Here is a 16,433-nt window from a genome sequence, read left to right on the forward strand (position 1 = left end):
AAAGTCGTTTTGGCACGTAGCCGTGTAATAAGCGGGATAACGTATAGAACGTTGCCGGTCATTATCGAAATTAAGCCCTCTTCAGTGGGAAGCAAGACACCTTCGCTGCGCGTCGGCGGCCTGTTCGCCCTGTCGGGGCTTATTTTCCCGATAATGACTGGCATTCTATACATTATCCCTTACTTATTACACAGCTCTTCCCAACGCTGTAGACTGCTCCATTCACTTGCATGGGCCTTCCTAACGTTCAGCTGTCAATTTATTATAAAAGTAGCAGAGCAGGTTGCTAGTACCATGGACAGTATCAGAACGATAACCTGTTGAACTAAATGGATGTGGTAGGCTACCCTACGGGATGCATCTGCAGACCACCGCCACATAAATAAAGGTAAAACGCGATATTTATTGCTTAAAGGTCCCATGACATGCTATTTTATGTATTCTTTAATATAGGTATTAGTGGGCAACTAACACAGTATTCAAAGACGTTCCCGAAATTCAGCCGTGGTGCAGAGTTACAGCCACTCCGAGCCAGTCGCACATTGAGCTTCCCCCAAATGCGCTGTTTTGGTGTCTGTAGCTATAATGCAAATGAGGAGGAGCGAGGCGGGTCAAGGAGGAGGGTGGGGGTGTGGCCCTGAGCAGCTTGCAGCCACGGTACCATGCGCTCTGTTTACAGTGGATGTATCGCAATGGCGAGGCGCACACAGCCTTTAGCCGTGTTCTGTAAATATTCTAGAACACACGGGAGTCCTGGAGCTCTATATCTAAATATTATCATATAGCCTACATAGATATATCATATAATATATATTATCACGGCCAAAAGCTGTGTGAGCCAATATTATGAATCTCAAACGACCTCGTTGGGTTCTCCGACGTTCCTGGTTCTTCAACGTCCTCATCAAAGTGAAGTAGACTGAACCGCGACAAGGAGGAGAAAGGGATCGTTGCCGGTCTTAGGAACCTCCGCCTCTGGCGGAGGAGTCGTTCGCAAATCGTTTGTTCGTTCAGCCTGGTTTCTGGTAGCGGTAAATCACATCATGGAATGCACGCCATTGCATAGTTAACGACTCCTCTTGGCGAACTGAATCACGCAAACTGGGTCACGGAAACGAATCATTAGATCCACCACTAGTAGCGATGACCGTACAGCCTCGTGGGTCCAAGAACAGTCCCTAGTCAGGGATGAGGATGCCACTGGCAGTCGTGACTTACCTACTGTGATGATCTCTCCTGCATTGGATGGGCTTGCTGGTGCTGGTACCCCCTTGTCATCCCCCTCCTCTGAGCTCCATGTCACTCGGTAATTGATACTCAACCTCAGAGTTGTCAAAACAAGTGATCGCCACACTACGAGGTTTGGGAGAGTTATCAAGCCAGTCTTTAGGTTTATAGAGTCCATGGCGCAACTAGAGACAGTTATGGGTGTTCAGCCAGTGTCCACTGTAATCCATGTTTGAGCTTATATGGCAGGTGTCCCCTGGTATTACCCATGGCGAGTGAATTTTTTATTTATTTCTTATTTTATCTGCCCAGTCCAAGTATGGCTTAAGTATGTGTGGTGTAAATGGCACTTCACGTTGTCTATAGTGATCACATGGGTTTAGCTAACCTCTGGGTACTCTTTATTGGGTGGCAAATATTGCTGAAGTCTTGTTTTTCTAGTGGCCAGTTTACGGTCAGGTTTGGGCAAATTTTATTTATGGTTCCAATGTTTGTGTAATTCTTTGGGGTGAGTGTAACATGGTGTAATATCTCTTTAATTATGTTTACACAAAATGGCCTTTTACAGTTTTATTATCTGAAGTTTAGCTTTCCAGCTGCCTTATGTGCCCCTTTCTATTTGATTTTGTTCTTTGATTTAGCTCCACCTCCTTCTGTACTCCCGCCCACATTTCTGAGAACCCCATAAGTTTCCTGTCCCCCCCTGCCCTCTTACCTTTTGTTCTGATTCTCTTGGGAAGAGTTGTGTGCATTTATTTCCCCCCATTTTGTGATCAAATCTTTAACCATCTTATAGTTTACCATTCTTTATATTAATTATTTGACCATACATTGTTTAATGGAAGTGTCATGTAAATATCAATGCATAGATTGCATTTTTTTTGGAGATCTTTATAGATTATTACGATATGCTAGCATGCACCTGACCTTTGTGTAATCATTCTAGTACCCCTCCCCCTCTGTGTGCTTTTTATAGGAGTTGGAGGATTGTTTAAGGGCACTTTCTGAAAGGAAGTTGTTTTATATTTATCTTCAGGTATGGCTTTTATTTATTTTATTTCAAAAAAAATTGTGATAAAGTTCTATGTACGTAATGCCCATACGTCAGAGACACACTTTGCAAGATCCATGAGAACTGCAGCAGTCAAATACACAGAACTCACCTGTAAGGATCCAGTCTCCTGCCAGTCTCCCGACCATCCCGCCCAGTCCTATACAGCCACTAGCAGCAGAGACTTTCTGAAGTGGTGGAAATGGGAAAGCATTGGAGCCGCTTGTGAGCCGAGATGTGGAGGATGTTGTTGCGGGAATTGCCAACCTGGAGGGAAAGAGATGACGCTGGCTGGCTGAAAGAGAGATGGAGATGGTGAGAGATGGCTTGACGTACGTGAAAGGGGACCACCACAGCCCTGGACCACACTGGCATGCCAAGTATCCCTGGACAGAAGATCCAGCATCTCTCCCCAACAACAAGAGAGCGGTTGAAGCCACATTTTACAGAACGGAGAAGCAGCTGGCGAAGGAACCAGAGTGGAAGAGGGCCTATGCTTCACAAGTCCATGAAATGGTTGATCGCAAAGCTGCAGTGAAGTTGTCCAAAGAAATTCTGCAGAGCTGGACCTTGCCAGTGTGGTACATAAGTTACTGGATCGCACCAAATCCACATTCAGTCTCCACTCCAGTGAGGCTAGTATGGAACAGCAGCCAGAAGTACAGAGGCCTGAGCTTGAACGACATACTGATCAAAGGTCCTGACGTCCTGAATCCAATCAGAGCGGTCCTGCTGAGGTTCCGAGGTGGCGTCTTTGCTACCCTTGATGACATCCGCAAGATGTACAACTCTGTCTAGCTGGAAGAAAGAGAGTTCCACCTGCACCGGTTTCTGTGGCGTGACACTGAAGATGCTGAGATAGAAGATTTCGCCATAACAAGAGTCAACATTGGAGACAAACCTGCTGGTTGCATAGCCCAAGTCGCCATGCGAGAGACCGCCAACTTGCCTTCATTCAGCGATTACAAAGAAGAGAAACGTGTTCAGGAGGAATACGCATATGTCGATGACCCCCTGACCTCTCACAACGACCTCGACCACCTGAAATGTCTCACGTCCAACATCGAGCAGATCCTTAAAGCAGGAGGGTTCCTCATGAAGCCCTGGGTCTACTCTGATCAAAGTGGGAGGAAAGGGCAGAGAGGTGAGAAGATCAAGTCAGAGACCATGATCCTGCCGATCCAGCTCACCGAAGAAGATAACAAAGCCCTAGGCCTCGGTTATACCGTTGAAGATGACAAGCTACATGTCATGGTTGCAGTGAACTTCTCTAAGAAAAGGAGAAAAATGCGCCTCGGCCAGGACTTACTGAGAGAAGAATCAAGAGAACAAACCCCAGCTCCACTCACCAGAAGAGAACTGTTAAGCCAAGTCTCTGGTCTCGATGATCCACTCAGCCTTGTGGCTCCAGCAAAACAGAAGGGAGCCATCCTGATCCGAAGAGCTTTTCAAGAAGCAAAAGTACTGTATTGCGTAGAACAGTGGTTTTCAAACTGTGGGGCGCGCCCCCCCTGGGGGGCGCCAGAGTACTTCAGGGGGGGCGCGACGTGAGAAAAAAATAAACCCGAAAAACCCCCTGAAAGTCGATGATTCAAATCATCAGTCGTACTTCAACTGTAGAAGTAACATAACCAGTGCCGCCGCTCCCATAACGCGCACTACGCGCTGCACGTAGGGCCTCAAGTCCTGAGGGGGGCCCCAAAAAAATAAAATAATAATAATAATTCTTACTTGTATACTGGTTTTAAGTTTGTATTTATGGATAACTATTTAATTTAAAAGATTTTGGACATTCCAATACTTGTGTGTACTGTATGTATGTTTTGGCTGTTCTGTGAACTGTGTTTACAAAGTAGATTTAACTTTTGCGTTTTAATAAAATGTTAAACTGGCAGAAACCAATTCTTGGTTTCTGGGGGGGGGAGGCCCATAAAGGAGTTATGCTTAGGGCCCCAAAATAACACCCTGTTGCTTGGTCGAGCCACACAGAGTGGAGACTGGTCGTTTTCAAGGATCAAACAAGTGGACTCCTGATATGTGGTGGCAGGATCCAGACCTTCAGAGAGGACCACCGAGCTGTTCCCCTGCTACCTTTCCAGGCCTGGATCTCCACTCTCCTAGCCCGAGAAGCACAAAGTGAGGGGCATGACGGAGTGGCAGGAACTTTGCTGTGGATGTGAAAGAGAGCGTGGGTCATCAGAGGGAGAATTATTGCCCAAAAAGTCGTTGACAAGTGCATAGTCTGCAAGAAGGCAAAGGCAAGAGCCTGTCAGCAAATAATGGGAGACTTGCCTGAAGAGAGGTCGAGTCCGTCTGCACCATTTCAATTCATGTCTGTCGACCTGTTCGGACCATACCAAGTAAAGGATGAAGTCAAGAGGAGAGTGAGCATGAAAGTATGGGGCGTACTCTTCTTCTGTATGTCAAGTCGAGCAATCCATGTCGAACTGGCAAACACGCTATCAACAGAGAGCTTTCTACTTGCTTACCAGAGGTTCACTTCTGTCCGAGGCCATCCTCAGAAGATCTGGTCCGATCCAGGTACAAACTTTATTGGGGCAAAACCTGTCCTGGAAGAGATGTATGCTTACCTGAGACAACAAAACGAGGAGTCAGTTGAAGAATATGCTGCAAAGAATGGGACCTACTGGACGTGGAGAATTCCAGCCGATTCACCCCACCGAAATGGTGCTGCCGAAGCTGCTGTCAAGATCACCAAAAGAGCTCTCCAAAGTCTTGGTAGAGCAGAAGGCTTTACCTTCAGTGAATTTCTGACAGTGCTCAAGCTAGCTGCCAACCTTGCCAACGAAAGGCCTATCGACGCCAGAGTCCAGAGCCGTGAAGACCACATCCAATACATCACCCCGAACACCCTGTTGCTTGGTCGAGCCACACAGAGTGGAGATTTCAAGGCATTCGACTACAGCACGTACCCCTTCAAAAGGCTACAAGAGATGCAAACTCAATTTAGCCACTTCTGGGAGTCCTGGAGTCAACTTGCAGGTCCAAACCTGTTCATCCGCAGCAAGTGGCATACTGCAGAAACAAATGTTGCCATTGGAGACATAGTTTGGCTCTGCGACCAAAATGCGCTGAGGGGGCAGTTCAAGCTAGCCAGAATCGTCAGTGTGAATGCAGATCCCAGAGGCATCATCCGGGAAGTCCACGTGAAGGTCTCTCCGAGTGGGTGTGTTCAGGTGAAGACTCCAAGACCTGTTGCCAAAGGGTCTGGGTCTAAGGAGAAGGATCTCCAGGGTACCATACTGCACAGGGACGTGCGGCGCCTCATCATCCTCATCCCAGCAGAGGATCAAGTCGACGGGCACCAGCTCGCCTGAGAAGTGAAATCCTGTGTCTGGTCAAGTCCTTCCCGTTTCAAGTGTGGGAAGCCATGGTGTTAGAAATACACTTGCCACGCATAAATCTGAAACCACCCTCCAGAGTGGAAAAGTTGAATACGCTCCACCGTAGCGTTTCCGTCTACACTGCCAAGACGCAAAACACTGCTCAGATCTGCTCACGTCGCGTACGCGTTTACGTCACATACATGTGCCAGTATAAGGAAATAAACAAACATGTCAGATTATTTCCATGCGTCGGACCTTCAAGCTGCTCTGGCAGCTCTAACAAGCGTACAGGAGGCTTTCCGCGTAATGTACAGGATATGTACGGATCAGTGAACAGAGAAAGATCTGTAATTACCTCTATCAAAATTTGGATGCACCAATTCGTCGGAGGCGAGCCCGACGGCTTTGGACGAGACCTGGGAGATCTAGTTGATGGTGGGATAACTTTGTGGAGGGAGTACAGTATAATACATTTTTGTCTTTCAAGAAGGTTGTTTCATATCTGGCTGTAGGTGAGTTTGGTAACTAAAATTCCTAGTGTTGAGAATTACGATTGCTTGCTTTAATTTTCTATCTGTTACTGCAGTGTGATTTAAGCCTTGTCTGTTGTGATCAGTTAAGTGGTCGTTCTTGCTAGTTTCTGCCACTTACGGTGGGAACAAAAGCCTTGATAGCTGGCCGGAGCTAAGTCTGCCTGAGCTACCTTGCCCACTTAAGGGCTAGCTGTTATTAGCGTCAGGACCCAGCAAACGAAGACTAAGGGAGTCTCTCTGCGGGAGTCCCTCGAGGAAGCCCCGGGGAGGCCACCTGCCCTATTGTAGCTATGTGTCGTACTTCAATCATTGTCAGGATTTCAACCCGCAGACGGCGCTACCATGGCTCCTCTGCTCGGCGCAGTAACCCGTCTAATCTTCGCCATCCACCTACCCGAGCTTACACTGATGTGGAGGTCATGGGAGGACTCTGGAACTGCCAGTCGGCGGTCAAGAAGGCAGACTCGATTTCAGCCTACGCGTCCCTCATGACCCTTCACTTCCTGGCCCTGACAGAGACCTGGATCACTCCAGAGAACTCTGCTACTCCTGCTGCCCTCTCCACCGTCTACTCATTCTCGCACACCCCTAGACCATCCGGGCGAGGAGGGGGGACCGGACTCCTCATCTCGCCCATGTGGTCCTACCAGGTCCTTCCACTAGAACACTTGGCCAGATCTGCGTTTGAACTCCACGCTGTCACGGTCACCATTCCTATCAAGCTCTCCATTGTGGTGATCTACCGTCCTCCAGGTCCCCTCCGTGACTTCTACGACGAGATGTATGCCCTCCTCAGCTGCTTTTCCTGAGGATGGCACCCCACTCGGCGACATCAACATCCTGCCAGAGAAGTTGCACTCACCTGAACTAATCAACTTTTTCGACACCTTTGACTTAACACTAACCCCTTCTCCTCCCACACACAGGGCCGGGAACCAGCTTGACCTAATATTCACCAGGTCCTGCGGCACCTCTGCTCTCTCCGTTACCCCGCTCCCTGTGTCTGACCATCACTTTGTTGATTTTTCTCTCCCCTTGAAATCCTCTCCCTCCCTCCACTCTAGTTCCCACATTGTCACCACTCGCCGTAACCTCAAATCCCTCTCTCCCTCTATGTTTGCCTCTACTGTTCTGTCTTCACTTCCTTCTATCGAACGATTCTCTCAACTATCTACAGATGAATCTTCAGACACTCTGCTATCCTCCCTCTCCTCCTCCTTGGATTCCCTCTGTCCCTTCCACTCCAGACCAGCGCGATCCTCACCGCCCCCGCCTTGGCTGTCCCATCCTCTGCGGTCTTGTAGAACAAAGCTGCGAGCAACTGAGAGGAAATGGAAGAGATCAGACTGTCCTAATGATCTATCTCACTATCTTCTCCTTCTTTCAGATTTCACCTCTTGTGTGTCAACAACCAAATCTGCCTTCTACCGGAACAAAATCAACTCCTCTGCCTCAAACCCCAGGAAACTGTTTTCCCTGTTCTCGTCCCTCCCTCACCCCCACCTCCTTCCTGCCTCACTGCGGATGACTTTGTTACCTACTTTACCCAGAAAGTGAAGGACATTAGCTCCTCTTTTATCCCTGCCTCCATTCTCCCTCTTCCCATCCCCTCCTCTGTCTTTACCCAATTTATCCCCCTCACCTCTGACGAGGTCAACAGAATAATAACATCTAACCATGCCACCACCTGCCCCCTTGACGCTATCCCCTCCTCTCTCCTCCAGGATGTCTCAAGTGACATCCTGCCATTTCTCACATCAATTATCAATTCCTCCCTCAGAATAAAGCCTCCCCTCAAAAAAACAACTCTTAATACCACTGACATCCAGAACTACAGACCGGTATCTCTTCAATCATTCCTGTCTAAAACACTGGAACGTGCCGTTGCTAACCAACTGTCCTATCTCTCATCTAACAACCTCCTTGACCCTCACCAGTCAGGCTTCAAGAAGGCACACTCCACCGAGACGGCTCTCCTCGCGGTGACTGAATCCCTCCGTGCTGCCAGAGCCTCGTCCCTCTCATCTGTCCTCATTCTCCTCGACCTGTCCGCAGCATTTGACACGGTGAACCACCAGATCCTTCTTGCCACTCTTGCCGAACTTGGCATCGCTGAATCTGCTCTTTCCTGGTTCACATCCTACCTGATGAACCGCACCAAGTGACATGGAATGGCTCCTTGTCCAAACCTTGCACGCTTGAAATTGGTGTCCCTCAAGGCTCTGTACTGGGGCCTCTTCTGTTCTCCCTCTATACCAGGTCTCTGGGCTCGGTAATTGCATCACACGGCTTTTCCTATCACTGCTATGCTGACGACACTCAGCTATTTCTCTCTTTCCCCTCATCTGAGAAAACCCTGATTGCAACACGCATATCGGAATGTCTGGTGGACGTCAGCACCTGGACAACTGCCCATCACCTGAGGCTTAACCTCAACAAAACCGAGCTCCTCCTAATCCCAGGGAAAGACTGCCCACACATGGACTTACTGGTCACCGTCGAGAACATCACTGTATCTCCCTCTCCAACTGCCAGAAACCTCGGTGTGGTATTGGACAATCAGTTATGCTGCACTGCAAACATCACTGCGGTCGCCCGATCCTGCAGATTTGCACTTTATAACATCCGCAGAATCCGGCCCTTCCTCACAAGGGAAGCAGCTCAGCTTCTAGTCCAATCACTGGTCATCTCCCGCCTCGACTACTGCAACTCACTCCTGGCTGGACTTCCTGCCTCTGCGATTAAACCTTTGCAGCGCATCCAGAATGCGGCAGCGCGCCTCGTGTTCAACCTACCGAAATTCTCCCATGTGACCCCCCTCTTCTGGGACCTCCACTGGCTCCCTGTAGTAGCTCGGATCAAATTTAAGACAATGGTACTGGCATACAAGGTAGTCGATGGAACTGCCCCTGCCTACCTCCAAGCATTGCTAAAGCCACACACCCCAGCTCGATCCCTCCGCTCAACTACCTCCGCTAGACGTCTGGAACCGCCATCGCTAAGAGCTAGCAAAGGCCGTTCAGCAAAGTCACAACTTTTCTCGGTTTTGGAACCTCAGTGGTGGAACGAGCTCCCTGCCGCTCTCAGGACCGCAGAGTCGCTCACTATCTTCCGAAAAAGACTCAAGACTCACCTGTTCAGAGTCCACCTCGACTCTGCATAGCCACCCTCCCCCTTCTGGCCACCATTGTACACTGTATTGTATTGTATTGTAGTACTTAACTGTGTAGCAACTGCAGTAGCTGCTATCATGGCTGTAACACGGGGAATTGATTGACCTAGCGATTGTGGTACTTGCACTTGGTTCTGTGAACATCCTTCCTGTACCGACAGCGATATATTGATGCACTTCTTATGACAAATGTACTTATTGTAAGTTGCTTTCGATAAAAGCGTCTGCTAAATGCCCTGAATGTAAAAATAAGTAGCTGATGAAAATGCGTGGCGGGAAAACTTCCGCCTGTCCAAAGATGCTCTTATCGCTTTAAAGGCCCACTATGCAACTTTTTGTTGCATAGTGTCATTGCCCCATTTCACCTCTCCAAGGAAAAAGCGCATATGCAACTTGCTCTGTTTGGACCAACACAATCCGGATGTGACGCAGCGGAAGTATCCAATCGCGCCTCGAAAATGTGGTCAGATTGTAGTTTCGAAAATGCTTTACGGCACAGACACACACCCAAACATGGCACCGGCTAGATATAAACAGCCAGTTGCGAGGCAATTGTTGCATTCATCATGGATCAATCGACTGATAAGGGACCCAAGAGGCGACTGTCGGTGGAACAAAAGAAGAATGGACCAGAAAAGAGGTTTAGGGGATCAGACACGAGTGAAAGGGGAACTATGCAACTTTCTTGGCTTGATTTACCTTAATATAACAGGCTAAGAGTCATTGCGATGGTTCTATTATACATTTTTGTTCGATTGTTCGTTGTTTCGACTCCCCCTTGCGCATCTTGGCGGAAAAAAATGAATATTTTTCTGCCGGCGACCCGCCGCCCCACTCTCGCGGGAGTCTCGTGTCTCGCAAAGTAACGAATTGCTTTACGGCACAGACCCCCAAACATGGAACTGGCTCGATATAAACACAAGTAACTAAGGGATTGTTACATTCATCATAGATCAGCCGACTAAAAAGAGACAGAGAAACCCAATGTCAGAGAAACAGAAGAAGAGAAAAGGGAGACTGACCGACAGAGAGGCCAGACACGAGTAAACGTTGGGCAAGCTTTTCAGGAATAGCGTGAACTGAAAGAAAAAGAAGACTGCAAATCAGACGCCGACTTGGCCGTGTTGCTTTTGAAATTGAAAGTACCCTTGGGTGAACTTTGTCTTCGTGGTATTCTTGATGTTGATAGTCTCTGTACAAATGTGTTTGCTCAACCATTTTGTTGTGAGCCATGTAAAAGTTGTTTTCTCGACCGTTTTGTTGTGAGCCCTGTATGTTTCTAGCTTGCTTGGTTGCAACCATATAAACACCTTCGTTTCCATGGGTGTTTTGCTGTTATTCCACATGAAAAACAATCACGATTAAAATAGGCTGCCGCTATCAGATCGCTATGTGCGTGGCACACACGCACACACACACACACACACACACACACACACACACACACACACACACACACACACACACACACACACACACACACACACACACACACACACACACACACAGCATTAGGCTTACAACGTTACATTAATTATATTTATGGCGATAACAATAACGGTATTTTTTTATATCGCTTTTCTGGTTTACTATCTTTAACAATTTCAATGGGAAGGGTGGGCCTGCTTCCGTGAACATAGCAAGTTAATTCTAGGAGGAATGCTGCATACGGCGACACAGAGATTTTCCTCCACGGTGCTGAGCCGACATCTGTATTTATTTTTTATATATGCGAGGGACGAAAATGTCTTCTCGCACAAATAAAGGTCGGCCCGAAAGGAGTTAGAATGTCCATGGCAGCCTTGGACAATCTGGGGTATTCCTGCGCAACAGCCAGAATTCATCCAGTGATTTTGAGGCAAACGATGTCTGTATGGTTCGGTCACTGGATAGCTCAAGCAGCACATCTTCGAGCTCAAATGACAGATCGTTTGAAGAGCAGGTGAATGGTTGTCGTATCCAATCATAATTCTCCACATTTCCCGTCTGAAAATATCGATGGAATTTTTTGAGGAGGCTTTGGAGATGAACGTTGATGGAGGCCTTCAATGAATTGACATTCATGTCTTCCTGCTCCAAAAAGTCATGCAGCTCCGAAAACATCTCAAAATCCCCACTCTCCACACGGACTGCCCAACGCTGCAGCTTTTTTGTGAAAGCATTCACTTTGTCCGAGAGGGTCAGGATGTTAGTGTTAAGGCCTTGTAGTGACAGGTTGAGCATATTTATTTTGTCGAATATGCATGACAAATAAGCAAGACGGGCTATCCATTCCGAGTCAGTGAGATGGTGCGCAAAAGCGGAGTTTGCGTCTGAGAGGAAGGTGTCCCTTCGCAACTCAAACAGGCGTGTAAGAACCTTGCCCCGTGAAAGCCACCTAATTTCAGAATGGAAAAGAAGGGATTCGTGTGTAGACCCCATTTCCTGACAGAGAAGGGTGAAGAGTCTAGCATTGAGTGGGCGAGATTTGATGAAACTCACCATTTTAATAGCGTAGCGTCCTCGGGATGGCGGGTTTCGAGATGTCGTTTCATTTTGACAGGTTTTAAGCTCTCATTTGCCAGAACATCGCCGCAAATCACACATTGTGGGTGGTCGAGGTTACCTTTTACTTGGCAAGTGAATCCATATTTCAGAAATTCTTTCTGATAATGCCGACGCCTCGTTTGTTCCTTTTTATTCTCACCGGCCTGTAGACTTGTCCCATCTGAGGATCGCGGAGGAGTAGACGCACTGGTAGCTGGCACTTCCGAGCTTTTGTTAGATTTTTTTAACCCTCATAGGGTGTTCGTTTTTTTGTTACACAGGAGGTGCTGCTGGGTCTGGTGGACCCAAATAACCCAGTACATGGATGTGTGGTTGAAACAGCCACCCACGGATGTGTTAACCCTTATAAGGTGTTCGGGTCTGTGGGACCCGTTTTCAGTTTTTAGCTTTATAAAAGTGATACAAATAATTATTTTTTTGAACTAAGATTCATTGGCTTTGGCTCATTTTCTGTGAGGAACATAAATCAGAAAACATTTTCAATGACCCCCCCCCCCCCCATCACATTTATATTACACACAGGGTGTTCGGGTCCGGTGGACCCGGAGCTAGTTTAAGGTTGAATCTCATTCCTTTGCTTGCTTCAAAATCTCAGCCCTAACCCTCGCTGTTGCGCGTTCACGCGCCGTGGAGCCATGTCCCATTACCATTTTAAAAGGTAGTTTAAGGGGTAGGGGGAGGGCTAACATCCCCTCAAAATTGAGATTTTCGATGGGCACCCTCAAAGCGCTTCAGTTCTGACTTGCTCCCACAATACCTTGCGAGAAAACGGAAAATCAAGAAATATCCTAGACAAGATGGAGGGCGAAAAGATGCGACAGGATTGGAAAAACACAAATGTAAGTGTTTTCTCTGTAATTAACTAGTAATTATTTTATTAATTATACTCTGCATACTCTGCGAAGCCCGGCCGCGGACTCTCGGAAGATCGCGAAAGTCTGTGGCCGACTTTCAAGGGCCGCCCGACCCCGGTATTCGGCCGGGCTGCAGACCGGGCTGCATACGACCGGGCTGGATATCATGTCGTATGATATCCAGATCTTCCATGTTCTAGTGACTCCAGGTTAAAAATAAGCTTTATACTAATATATTATATTATATTAGTAATATTCTATAAGTAATAGTATATATACTAATATATTATATTATATTAGTAATATTCTATAAGTATTATTATACTAATATATTATATTATATTAGTAATATTACATGGTTAATCAATGTATTTTTTGGCAGGACTATATTGTGTACATAGCTATTATATATTGTACATAACATATGGCCATATCAACCAGTTCTGGCATATAATTCCTATTTCCTTCTTATTCGTTTTCTTTCAGGACTTCGTTGAGTCCACTGCCACCAGCCCCCCCCACCTCTCCCTCATGCTCCTCCACCCCAGGCACCTCTTCCACCACCCCAGACACCCCTTCCAAGAGGAGAGTGCCAGGGGGCAGGCGAGGCATGAGGAGAGCGAGGCAAAGTTGGCGGAATGGTGGAGAAGATGTGATTCTCCACCATTCTCTCAAAAGCTGAGAGAGAGTGTGTGTGTGTGTGTTTGTATTTTTAGGTGTGCGTGTGTGTGTATTTTTAGATGCATGTGTGTGTCTTTTTAGATGTGTCGTTCAGTGTTTCTTATTGAAATAAAGTGTTTCTTCTAAAGTGTTCTTGTTCATAACCGATTATTATCTAAGGGTGCACTCACACTAGGCCATCTGGCCGTGGCCGTTTTAGCACCTAACCGGGCTCAAATCTGCCAGTGTGAGTGTGGCCAGTCTGGCCAGGCCGGGCCAATTTGGCCACTTGGGAGAGGTGTGCTGCTACGGGCCGCTACGGTACAGATGCTAATGAGCCGACACGCGCTACGCAACCTGAGCTGGATGACGTATAGTCAATGCGACGACCACGGACATAATAAAGGCGACGAGCCTTCTTTCCCATTAAACGGTAAACATCGCGTCAAGCGGTTCAACTGTTGGTGTGTTCTCTGTGTTGTTGTCCATTGTTGTTAAAACTCTGACTGGCGGCAGACTTTATTATGGTCCATGCAGCGGACGCTTGGTGATGACGTGTTACGACGTGATGACGTATGGACAAGAGCCTTCCGTGGCCAGGCCACAGCTGCAACGGCCACGGCCAGATGGCCTAGTGTGAGTGCAGGCCAGAGAACAATGGGGCCATTTGAGCACGGTTAGGTGTGAAAACGGCCAACGGCCACGGCCAGATGGCCTAGTGTGAGTGCACCCTAATACCACCTTTAACATGTAGCTAAGTGACATTCAAAATAAAGGTATATTACGAGGGACAAATAGTATTATTTTTTTAATTAATTAATTATAACACTTTATTTAAACATGCCAATTACAAAATATAAATACCATTTCAGGTTAAACATCTTTACAATGGGTCTTGCTCGTTGCCCGAGACAATGGCAGCCAGTCTGTCACTTGTAACATTACCAGGGATCTGGTTATCTGCTATGGGGCACGGGGAGGCCATGATGACGTCACAGGGTAGGGTTGTCCCATTTGGTAGGGGATCGGTTAGGGGTAGCAATGAGGGGTAGCAATGAGCAATGAGGGTTAGGGTTGAGATGTAGGGTTGAGACAGTGAGCAAAGAAACGTCTGCTAGCCATACTTCCTGCTAGGGTGTATATCTCCACCTAGTGGCAAGGATGAATGTAGCATATCCCACAAATGGCATGGCCCTTCAGTCGTCAACCCAACTGAACGGGGAGGCTGAACATGCTGTCGACGGAAAGAGCAGCCCCCAGGGAGCGCACCAGAGCTACAGCCTTACCGATGGTCAGGTCACCAACGAATTGTAGAGGCTCAAGCTGCCTGGTGTGTACCGGGTGTCGGACATCGTGGTATCGAATAGGGATGTCAGAAGATGGAGACTTAACAGCACGGGAATACTCATCGGGAATTCACTGGCGAACAACGGCAATGACAATCCAAGGTAAATCACTGATGTCATCTACCCACTGTCTACTACTTCCACACAATACTGTTCAACTCCCATCACCCTAATCACTAGTGACTGAAGCAGGGGCGATTCTAGGTTCTGACTTTTGGGGGGGCTGAACCCCAGGAAGCCACAGGGGTCTATGAAGTAAATAAAGTCCTGTCCAAATTTTTTATTCCACGACCTTTATATCAATCTTAATTATTATGCTGTTGTATGTCTAAACCAATAGCTGGCAGTGTCAGCTAAAAAATGCAGTTCTGAACCACTAAAGTGATGAAAGGAAAAAGACTGTTTGGATGAAGGAATAATCCATGGATGTGAACTGTACAAACAAATTTGAGGTATATTAAATTTCCTTTGTATCAAATTGTATCAACATACATTTTTATTAATGTATGTTTAGGCAAAAAAATCAACAAGTACAACATCTACTAGCCGAATACTATTATTAAAAGACCACTATTTCGGGATCACTAAACTACGTTGTCTCACCTTCAGGGACTAATACATTTTTATAAATCTTCTGATGCAAAATAATCTTGTTCTGATGCAAAAAAAAAAGGGTGCTAATTTTCAGTACAAAAAACAAAAAGCTGGCATTATTTTATCGGCTGAGGGCGTTTTCATTGCCAACAAGTAGGCCTACAATATGTTCTAGAACAGTGATTCTCAATAATTTTCCGTCATTCCCCCCCTAGGCGCCCTCCCTGAATTGAAATAGCCTACTATTGAGAACCTAATAGTTATTCATTTAGATTAAGAAAATTAGCGGAGATAACATCTGCAACAACTTAAAACTATTTCCAACTTCAGTTTATTAACTCAATTTGTAACATTTAAGCAAGACTGCTAAGTCTGTGTGAATCTCAAAACAGATATCAAGAGCAAATGATTCACTGGGGTTTGCATATAATTTAAAATATTTTTAAACAGTAAACATTGGTCACTTGTCAGCTTCATCAGCTTATTCCCTTTCGAAAAAAATAATATATGTTCATCTTTCAAGCATCAATAAAGACACCAAGGGCCCTATTTTAACGGTCTGAAACGCAAGTGGGAAGCGCAAAGCGCAAGTAGCTTTGTGGGCGGTTCTACGGCGCTATCGCTATTTTACAGGCGGATAAATGACACTTGCGTCACGGCGCAAGTGTCAAAAGGGTTGGTCTGAAGCAGCCTAATTACCCGTAGGTGTGGTTTGGGCGTAACGTCCAACAAACCAATGAGAGTGCCAGCTCCCATCCCCTTTAAGAGCCATGAGCGCATTTGAATCGGACGAGTTGATATTTTGACAGCGCGTCTGCAGTCTCCGATGAGACAGATGCACATGAATTTCAAACTGCAAATGGCTCAGTTTATTGCCAAATAATATGGCCTAATTCACACATGGAATAAGGGGTTTTCTTCCACAACTTCAGAAATACTGAGTCCTCAAATAAATTTCGGCAAAGAAAACGTATATGATATAACATATGATATGCGGTAACTGTGGTTCTATTTAATGATATACGCAATACATTATAAACATTGTTTCTTATCAGTATTGTATGCTATCCTGATATGCATGTGTCCCCGCGGTAATAGACAT

This window comes from Gadus macrocephalus, chromosome 21 (genome assembly GCF_031168955.1).
Source record: "Gadus macrocephalus chromosome 21, ASM3116895v1".
Taxonomy (NCBI): domain Eukaryota; kingdom Metazoa; phylum Chordata; class Actinopteri; order Gadiformes; family Gadidae; genus Gadus; species Gadus macrocephalus.